The sequence below is a fragment of the Arvicanthis niloticus genome, chromosome 14 (assembly GCF_011762505.2).
Source record: "Arvicanthis niloticus isolate mArvNil1 chromosome 14, mArvNil1.pat.X, whole genome shotgun sequence".
NCBI classification, from domain to species: Eukaryota; Metazoa; Chordata; class Mammalia; order Rodentia; family Muridae; genus Arvicanthis; species Arvicanthis niloticus.
The window spans coordinates 1,662,255-1,673,110 of NC_047671.1; the positions used below are offsets into that span (position 1 = coordinate 1,662,255).

Genomic DNA, 10,856 nt, shown 5'->3' on the forward strand with positions numbered 1-10,856 from the left:
TTTATATTTGGAAGCCTTTAAGTGGTGATAGGTATGGATATTGAATTGAAATATTAGTATTACTGATATTAACAAAAACAGTCACTGTATGATATATTAATACGTATGCTCAAGAAAGATGTAGCTGTATATGGGAAGTAGAAGAAACTCCTGGCTTATCTAAATTTCAAAATAGGTCAATATTTTGTAAATTACTAATTTTTACTAGTAAAAAATATATGACTTCTTTTTCCATGAAAACACACACACACACACACACACACACACACACAGACTTTAATTATTATATCTTTAGTTATTATATTTGTTGATGTGGAAAAGGAAGAATATAAAAAGGTCATTTATTGTGGCCACACTGGCATTAGAGACATAAGATGGACTGACTGCTATTTGCTCTAGTACATTCTTTAAAAATAATTTATATTATTTAAAAACAATCTCAGTACTTTGTGCTGAAATTTTCAAGATTGCATGTAGGCAATATTTACTGTTAAATTTCATCCTCGCTATGGAATTTTAACCTGTAAATGCTATTGCACATAAATCTTCCTAAAAGAGAATGGCTAAAAGAATTGAAACTCCATGCACACTGAATGTTGCTCCCACAGGCACTTACCCTGGATTATATAAATCAAAGGTAATGGCGGTTGTTAAGTCTCCATTTTCTCCAGGTCCATTTCATTTTATGCCTTAGTCCTCGGGTTTCTTGGGTGACACAGACATTTCCTGTCTTTCCCCTGCATTCTTGTCATTTTTATCGGCTTTATTCTTTAATTTGAACTTGAACCATACCACAGCCAACCATCCTTGTCATCCGCTCTTCCCAGTTTTTCCCTTTTAGTTTTGCTTTGGGCTTTTCAGTTCTGCCCCTTCTGTATGCTTTCTGAACTTTTTCATACACAAATAGCTTTTATCTCAAGTACTGAGAACTCTTGTAACCTGAAGATTTTTCACATCAAAATGTGATCCAGAAAGAATTTGAGACAAATGGACTCAGCAAATCCAAGACTGTCATTAAATAGATTAGTTTATACTTAGATTTATGAAAATCAAACGTGAGTAGCACAACAAGCATATTTAGAACTATTTGGCTTCTTTTAGCTAGAAATAGAATAGTCTTCATTAGGATGAAATGTAGTCTGCTTTGGTAATTAACACATTTATTGCTGGTCTAGTTGTGGGAATGCCACACTCACATCTTTTAGCAAGGTACATATTGTCTCACTGGAAGGAGATTGTTAGGAATGATTCTGCTACAATGTATGTCTAGTTGAATCTTAATCCAAGTTATAGTCTACTTTTTGAGTCTTTATAGATATCCAATTCTGTCTTTAGTTTCCATCTGAGTGTCTAGAAAACATTTTTTTCTTTTTTTAAAAAAATAATTTTTAATTAATTTATTTACTCATTTTTACATCCAGACCACAGTTTCCTTCTCTCTTCTCATCCTGGTCCTTTCCCCCCTACCACACTCCCCCACCACCATCAATCCCTTCTCCAATGCTCTTCAGAAAGGGGCATGCCTCCACAGATATCAACCAGCCATGGCATTTCTAGTTGCAGTGAGACTGGGCACCTCCTCTCCTCCTACATAGGGATGAAGCAATCCAATAGGAGGAAAGGGCACTAAAAGGAGGCAACAGATTGAGAGACAGCTCCTGCTTCAACTCTTATGAGTCCCACCAGGAGATCAAGCTCACAACTGTAACATATTTGAAGAGGGCCCAGGTCAGTCCCATTCAGACTCCCTGGTTGACAGCTCAGTCTCTGTGAGCCTCTATGAGTCCAGGTTAGATCATTCTGTAGGCTTTCTTGTGGTGTCCTTGACCACTTTGTTTCCTATAATCCTTTTCCTTCCTTTGCAGGATCTGCTGAACTCTGCTTAGTGTTTGAATGTGAGTCTTTGCATCTGTTTCCAGCAGTTGCTGGGGAAGTCTCTCACATGACGATTATGCTGACACCAGTCTCTCACTCTGAAGTATGTATAGGAAATGAGCATGGTGACAGAAACCATCAGTGAGCACAGGATTACACTTACATCCTCCACCCACAAAGTATCCAATTCAAAATGTGCATCTGAAACAGGAAATCTTTGTTTCATACGTGAATACACCATGACAGACATGACACACGCCTCTGAAAATTTGATTATTAATATGTCTATGACCCAAGTAGCATCCCATGTGCACCTACAACAGTTATGATCATGATGTAGCAAAAAACTGGAAACCAAGATGGAGAACACCATCACAAGTAATATTATATCCAAAATCATTTTACAAATCCTATTCCATAAAAAAATGTATCTGATAGGATAACACTTGTCTTTCCCTCTTGGCCTGTCAGAGGGTTTTGAAGGCAGCAAATGACTTTCTGGAAGGAGCTGTCTCTAGCGAGAAGGGATAGCTTCATGTTGAACAGTTTTGTCTTCGATCTGTGAATGGGATTTTGATGTGCTGGAATGATGTCCCCACTGCTGTCTCTCCATTCCATGAGAGGCCATGGGAACCAACCTCCAGAGTGACACTTCACTCTCACACCTTTGATATTAGGAGAATGCACATGAATCTGTACCCATAAGTTTATGGCTGATTGGGAACACAGGAGTAAAATCACCTGGGGCAGATAAGTGTGCCTGCCCCTCTCCCATACACCACAGCCTACCTGTCTCCCAGGAGGCTTGCTGTAACCAGGGACACAGGTGAGACCCCCACCCTAATCCATGCCTCAGCTAGGACCCCCATGAAGTCCAGCAGACACAGGACCCATCCCCTCTGCCAAAGCCCATCTTCCTTCTAGTCTGTACCTTCACCAGGGCAGATGGGCGTGCCTGCCCCTCTTCCACACCCCACAGACTGCCTGTCTCCCAGGAGATCTGCCTTAACTAGGGACACAGGAGGACTGCTCTAACCAGGGATGCAGGAGTCCCCCTAACCAGAGAGAGAGAACTGCTAGCCTTCCAGGAGGCTTGCTGTAACCCAGGTCACAGGTGAGATCCCTGTCCTGCTCTAGAGAACATTTCTATTCTAAAACTTCTCACCTATTTTTTATTTTTGGTAAGTAAATATGATTAAATAATATTTTAATTCTGGAAACTTTCTATGTTGTAACATACAGACACACACACTATGTTTATGAAAATAAATGTTCATTGAAAATCAAGAATGTAGTTGACCCATTCCTGAGAATTTTTCCTTATTATCAATTTAAGGTTCATTCTCAATGATTTTGAGAATTTTCAATGGTTGTGTAAATTTATGGCATCAAAATCTCTCACAGAGAATGTTAAACAGATTTCTTACTCCCCCTCCTCTGCTGTTCTTATTCAGTGGATCTTGGGTGAGGACAAATGTTATCAGTTTGTTATCCAGCTTCGTATTGTTATGACAAACTGCCTAAGAGAAATGAACTAAGAACAACAAATTTTGCTCACAGTTTCAGAGATTTCAGATTGTGTTATCTTGGATCCATTGCTTTAGGTTATGGTGAGTCAGAACATCATGGCTGGAGTATGTGATCCAGCTAAATTGCTTTTGGCATGGACGTAAAGTACAGGTCAGGGGATAAAGATACTCTCCAAGAACATGCTCCTAATGGCCTGCTTTTTCTTACTAACTTCTAAAGTTTCTACACTAGTCCAATGTCTCATTCTATGAATTACTCCATTCACGAAGTTGGAACATTTATGGTTTAGCTACCTTCAAAAACCCCCCACCTTTGAACATGGCTACATGAGGATAATGCCTTCATTACAGGATCCTTTGGGGGAACGTTTGAGATCTGCACTAAAACATGACATATGTGCATAATGCTTACAATCAGATTTCTTGTAAGATTCCAGATGTTGCTGATACTGTTGTCACAAGGCCCTTGGTTGATAGAATGCTACATGTTAAAAAGGATTTTTCTTGTTTCTTTTCACCAAATCTTTCTCAGCAGAGGTACGTAATTCGTTTTAAGTGTCTGGCCTCTAGAGTCAGACTGCTTCCATTGAAACACTGATTTTAGTAATGTTAAAAGTTATTTTATATGAGTCAGAGAATCACGGTGTTTGCTGTGATATTGTGTCTTCTAGTAATGTCAGAAGTTACACCCTGAAAGTCACACCAACAATCCTGCAAAAACACGAGCTGAATAAGGACAATATCAAAATACAATGTCAAAGTGGACAGAGAAATCTCAGGAAGCTTTAACTTTACAGAAAGAACTACAGGTAACCAAGGAAAACTGAGAGCAGGAGAAACAGTCTCCCCAGGGAAGAGCAAGCAGTTGGTTATCCATTACCAAATGATGAGCTTTGAAAACATATGTATATGTAGCATTAAACTCACTGAACAAGTTATATTTAGGAATATATTTATGCATTATAATATATATTATATATAACATACCATATATAATATATATAATATATGCATAAAATACAATATAATGTATACATACGTGCATGCAAGAACAATTAAAGAAAAAAGAAGGCCACAGAATTGATAAAAAGTAAGGAGGAGTATATGGGAAGGTTTGGAAGGAAGGGAGAAATGATGTAATTATATTCTCAAAAGTAAAAAAAGTCATTGTTATAGTTACCACATAATAACATGTGTGGTTAAACAATACATGATTATGGCACAAAGCCTTTTCTAGTGAAAGCAATATCCTTACCATTTCTAATTTTACTTGGAACCATTTAACTTGGTTTATCTTTTATGGTGTTCATTTCTATATTGCTAGCTAACATACCCAGTCATTTCTTGTTTTATCATCAATATTTGATTATTTTGTGATACTCATTCAGGTAATAAACTAAGCATCACACTCTATCCCAGGATGAATCTATCATTTTTTCAAGTTCATTAAGTCTATAATTTTGGGATATAGGTATATTGATCATTTTTATAAACATAGCCAGCCTCTATGATTCCTTACTTTGTAATATAGCAATAGCCATGCTATTATATTTAGCTCATCATACTCCTTTCTGTATTTTGATATTGCCAACATAACCTTTTGTTTAATTTTTTCACTAGAACTATTTATTTATTTATTTATTTTATATTTTATTTACATTTCAGATGCCATCCCCTTTTCCCATTTCCCCTCCCTAGGAAACCCCTATCCCATGCCCCCTTTTCCTTTTTGCTTTTATACAATTTTTTTAAATGTTAATCAAAGGCTTTATAAATTTGGTAATGCTCAATCAGAAGTGTAACCCAATACCCAACCTAGATATATCAACTATGTTTGACTAGTGGAGACACGTGAACATCTGCCTCCATGTCCCCCTCTCTTTTCTCTCTTTCTCTCTCTCATCACCTAGCTTCTCCTCTCCTTCATCTTCTCCTCTCCTTACTCCGTCTTTTCCTTTTAAGGGGTACTCCTTCCCCCTTAGCTCCTCCTACATATCCCCCTTCCTGTTAAAATAAAACTTTTTTCTCAAAATACAGTTAGAGCATAATTATTCCTAATTGTACCAGTGAGGTACAAGATAGTCCTAATACCCAGTCCATCATTTTGTTGACTATCCAGAACCTCTGTCATCTCTCCTAACTAAAACACTTAGTTTTGAACCTGGCTTTTTTCTTGGCTTTAGAATGAATGTCAGCTGAAAACCATCCCCTCAGATCTTTTCTCTCAAAGTAAATAGCCAGGATTGGCTATGAGACTATAGGTCTTCAACCCTGTCAGAAGTTCAAAATGACTGAGTTATCTGAAATTATGGGAAGCACTAAGCATAGCTTCTAAAACTTAGCCAATTTATAGAGACCGCTGAATACCTGGAAAGCCCCTATACTACCAACCGTTGGAGCATCAAATCTTCAGCCTTCTGGCCCAGAATTATCTGACAGACCTTAGTGATGCAGAATTATTAAGGGCTGATTACTCTGTCTAGGCAGATATAGTCAGTCAACTATTCTGCAAGTGTGTCCTTTTCTGGACAGTAATTTGTCTGTAGATGGAAAGAGGCAATTCTTGCCTAGTGGCTGTCACCACATAACTGGAGTAACTCCAAGGATGCTCAATTTCTCAAGATGAAGTTATAATTTCTTAAATGGTACAGAATTTACTTTGATTTCAAATTTAAGGATTTCATTGACATGAGCTTCTTATTGATATAAAAGTGAGATGAATATTGATACTCTCATGGGCATTGTGCCTGTATAACACATTTAGGAATACAAGGCTTAGACCCAGTCCTTCTTTAACTTTTTTAACTGATTTGGGATGGTTAGCCCATGAGTTAAGGGACTATAGCAAATTCATGGCTTCGAGTTTATTGTTAGGGTGTTTTCCATATTTTATTTAAAATAGCTGAGAGGAGTTAACAGACAACAGTCCAGGTTACCTTACATGGATAGTTGGTTTTCAAAACGTCAGAAGTCCACAGAATTGACGTTACAAATATTTATATATTAATGTTCATTTTGATTAGAGACCTGTCTGCTCCTGACAGCTTCCTGTCGTGGATTCTAAGAAGAAACTAGAACTATTTATATGATCAGTCATTTGATAAGAATTTGAAGACAAAATACTTTTTCTGGTAGTGGTTAGATGATCATTCACCAGCAGTCCACAGTGATGGTGAAGCTCTAAATCTTTTGTTTTACATGGAGTTTCTTTGCCTTTCTTTTTGATTTGATCTCTTTCCATAAGATATACTCTCAACAGCAATTAACTCAACACAGAACCATCTTTTTCCTCCTTGCCCCAAGACTTTCCCTTATATCTTTTATTGATTTTAAATTTTTTCTCATTTGTCTATCTATCTATCTATCTATCTATCTATCTATCTATCTATCTATCTATCTAATCTATTTATTTTCTGGTCCTAAGTTGCCACTCTCTGTGTACATCTGGTGCCTGTCACCTGGAATGTTCTTTCACTGCATTTCTAAGCTGGATCCACTGTGTTCTGAATGTTATATTTTTTGATTTCTTGTCATAGACATTCTTCTTGGTGACCTATATTCTTAATAACTTCCTGAGAGGGAAAAGAGGACTGGTGTGTTTGCCAATGTCTTTCTTTAGCCCTTACAGGAAACTTGAAGATATCTCTGCATTGTCATCTGTCCACTAGCATTTGCTAAAGCATTCTTTTCTCCTGCAGGTAATTTTTCTTCCATTTTATATGAAAGCATACGTATCTAACTTGTTAACCTTTGTCTTTTTAAAAATAAAATTTTCCCATTTTATTTACTTTCTCCAAAATCTGTTAGATTGATTAAAAAAGAATGAGATTTTATCTTTGGTTTTTTTTTTTCTACAAAATATTCTTTAGTTTCTTTCCCTCCTCCTAGTACAGTTGCTGGAAATCACATTTCTTTATTTCTGAGAATCCTACTCTCAGATTTTTCTTTTTCCATATTAAATTAGAGCATCTCATTATAAAACTGAATGCAACATTAGATTTTTTTTAAAAAGTTGTTTTTATTTTTCTTGTTTTATTTCTTCTTCTTTTAAAACCCTTGGTCCAATTTACTCATTAAAAGTTTTGCTAGATCCATAAAGCCTTGCCACTGTGACTGCCTAAATATGAGCTGAACAAGGATGACACTGGTGGACATACCCAAGTGGACGGGGAAAAGCTCAGAAGGCTTCAACCTTACATGAATAAATGTAGGCAATTGAGAAAAGCTGGGCCAGGAGAGGAAAGATCACAGCGATTGGTAATCAAGTGCCAAATGATTAGCCTTGTAAAACATATTCAAGTAATGTAACATGGACCGAGATGGTTAATTTTATGAATACATATGTATATACATATATGCTTGCAGTAACAACTAGTGAAAAGAGAGGCCATGTGTTTGAAAGACAGTGTGGATGTAAGTGGGAGCATGTTGAGAAAGGAAAGTAAAGGGAGAAATGTTGTAATTAAAATCTCGACAATAACATAAAATGAAACTACAAAAAGCCTCTAGATCTTTTATTTTCTCTTTGGTACTCTTGTTTGTGCTATAGGATTTTATCAAATACATGATAAAGCTTTATTGGCCAGTCATCATTTATACTGAAGAATAATGTTCTAAAATATCTGGGAGTGCTGAAACTTCATGTATTAGCTCTTGGTGCGTTTACTTTTGCTACAAAGGATTATCAACATGCAGTCAGTGTAGTGCAGGGCCACAAAGGAACCAGTGTAGTATCAGAACTCTGTGTAATGTCCTTTGTGGCTTTGCTTGGTGGCGTGTCCTCTCTAGTGATATCCCTCTTTCTTCACTGTGCTATTAAGCCTGACTTCTCTAGGATAGACCTTTGTTCTTCTTGTTGTTGTTTTGTGTTGTTTTGTTTTATTTCATTTCATTTGTTTCTAGATTTATAAAGCCTGCTGGCTTCTGGGTGGTTTGTGTGAAGAGTTGGCAGTAGGGAAGCCCTTGTAGACTGATTTTAACCTGATGTTTCTCTATTTCCTGGCTCCTTTGAGCCCCATCAGCTATTGTCTTACCTGAGGCCCCAGCTAAGCTCTTAGACAGTGATTTCCCACTGCCCTTTATCTCTCCCTTGTCTGGTATCCACACAATCTTAGAATTCTTCAGAAACCTCACAAGTTAAAAATAATCATTGTAAATCTTTCTTATCTCTTGGCTATCATCGCAAAGAAATCTTAAGACACAAAAGGCAGGAAAATCATATTTAGTCTTATGTCCAAAATGTGAACCACCACTTAGAAAGAATCATTTACAAAACATTCTGAGATAATACCATGATTCAGAAAGAGCTGTGAACTTGTTAAATCTTAGTGTAATAATTTATTTAGAGGTTAGTGTATCATGTTAACTCTCAGACAATGGATCTCTCTGTCAGTTGTGAGGAATTTTTGAGATTATTCCTATCTTACAGAGTTGTCCCAATTCTAGAAATGTTCTTTAGTCCACTCTGTTCACTGTGCTTTCTGCTAGCCACAAACAGGCCTTGAACATTGAGATGTGGCCAGTGTTACCAAACAGCTAATGTTAAGATCTTGTGCAGTTTTGATTCAGTTAAATATGAAAAGCCTCAGAGATATTCTCCCTTGTAACTGCATTATGATTTGCCACAAATATTTTTTTTTATCATTCACAATGAATACACTTTTCTAATGAATGGGAACTTTCACTTTAAAAATACATACTAGTTTTATTTTACATCATTAAAATAACTATTTCTTAAGGACTGCATACGTTATTTCTTGTTGCTTTCATATCAGCAAGCTCTGTAGCAGTGCCAGGCAATAGCAGATCCTTACATGTATAGCTGAGTGATTCAAGAGGACATGAAGGAAGCAGGGTGCAGGCCAGTTCCAGCAGGCCATGGGGAGGTGAGGATTTCAGAGGAGTGTTACCTTGTAAAAAGAGATGCACTGCTTTCCACTTCAAAAAGTCCTGTACGAAGAGGCTTTCCTGTCATCGTTAGAAATACTCTTTACATTTCGTGTGAAGCTTTTATTCTTCCTGGAGGCACATTTGCCCTTTTCTTTGTCCTCATTTTTACTTTGTGAAATTTTTTTAAATTTTATATTCTTTAATTTCTTTATTCTTTAAGATTTAACTTAGGTGAATCAAATATTTTTTGTTCTTAAGGGAATATTCCTTGTCTCATCTTCCCAACCATATTCATCCAGCCCCAACCCCCTAGGTCTGGTTAAGAAATTCCTATTCTTAGTCATATTAGCTGCATGGTTGCATCTCCTCCATAATCCCATGTTTTTGTTTTTAAGTCAGCACAATGTCTTCTTTCAGTCTGGTTCCTAGAATAATGGCTGAAAAATCTGGACATGCGACCGACACTTTTATTCATATTAATTGGCAACTGGACTATTATAGTCAGCACTGGTAGCCTTGAAGACAAATATTCGATATCCCATGTACTAGTTATTGGGTACTTTTCTCTTATTTGTAGTTATCAGTGGTTGGTGAAAAGGAGTTCTCTTTCCTGGTATATGATTAATGTTCCCTTGATACTTTTAAAAATGTCATTAATCATTTACCATAGATTCATTACATTAATGTATTTACTAAACAAACACTTTTATCCAGATCTCATTACTTCATGTGCACACTTGGAAATGCTGAGATATATTCTGTGTTCTGGTAAAAGGTCATGCTTGGTCATTGTGGATCTGACTGCTGCCTTCCGGAGATTCTTCTATGCTTCAGACTGAGAACAGAGCCCTCTCCTCCAGTGCAGTTTGCATGGCTGTGAAGCACAAGTCAGGAGAACAATCAGATACTGATAGTCCTTTTAGCAAGAGCAGGCAAGACACAGACAGCCCGGTGTCCTCTAAAATAAGACATGCAGAGAGACATGCTTTCAATAACAAAACAGCTCAGGATGTCTTATGTATTTGTGAGAGAGAAGAGGCAAAGAAAAACACAGAAACAAGGCACTGTCACAATAAAAGCTGAAAGAGGATTAAATACTATGGCCTTAGGAGATGCTTCTAGATCATAATATTCCAGGGGTTGCTGCAGTGTAAGGGAAGCATCTTGGAGTTGATCAGAACTATGGTGGCAGACACATAGGCAAAAGGAAGATGGCTGTACAGATCTGGGTGTCTCTAATTCCACCTCCACCTTGGGCCTTGGAGATGTCATCTGTGGGATACACAGTGCTCCTATTTACGCCATGATGGATGATTTGGATGCTACTCTGCTCTATATCCCTCTTCATTACCTAAATGCTGGTGAGTTACCTAAACACCAGTGTTTCAGGAACATATAGCCATGCCCTGTGTCTTATGTGGGTGCCAGAGATTTGAACACAGACGCTGTTGCTTGAGGAGATAACACTCTTACCAACCAAGCCATCACACCAAACCCCATGAGCTAGCTTGCTTTCTTTCTTTCTTTCTTTCTTTCTTTCTTTCTTTCTTTCTTTCTTTCTTT

General features: G+C 37.2%; 1 pseudogene; it reads right to left on the reverse strand.

The window, feature by feature from the left end:
* Positions 1-1,839: 1,839 nt before the first annotated feature.
* On the reverse strand, positions 1,840-9,378 carry LOC117720052 (selection and upkeep of intraepithelial T-cells protein 1 pseudogene; annotated as a pseudogene).
* Positions 9,379-10,856: the final 1,478 nt, after the last annotated feature.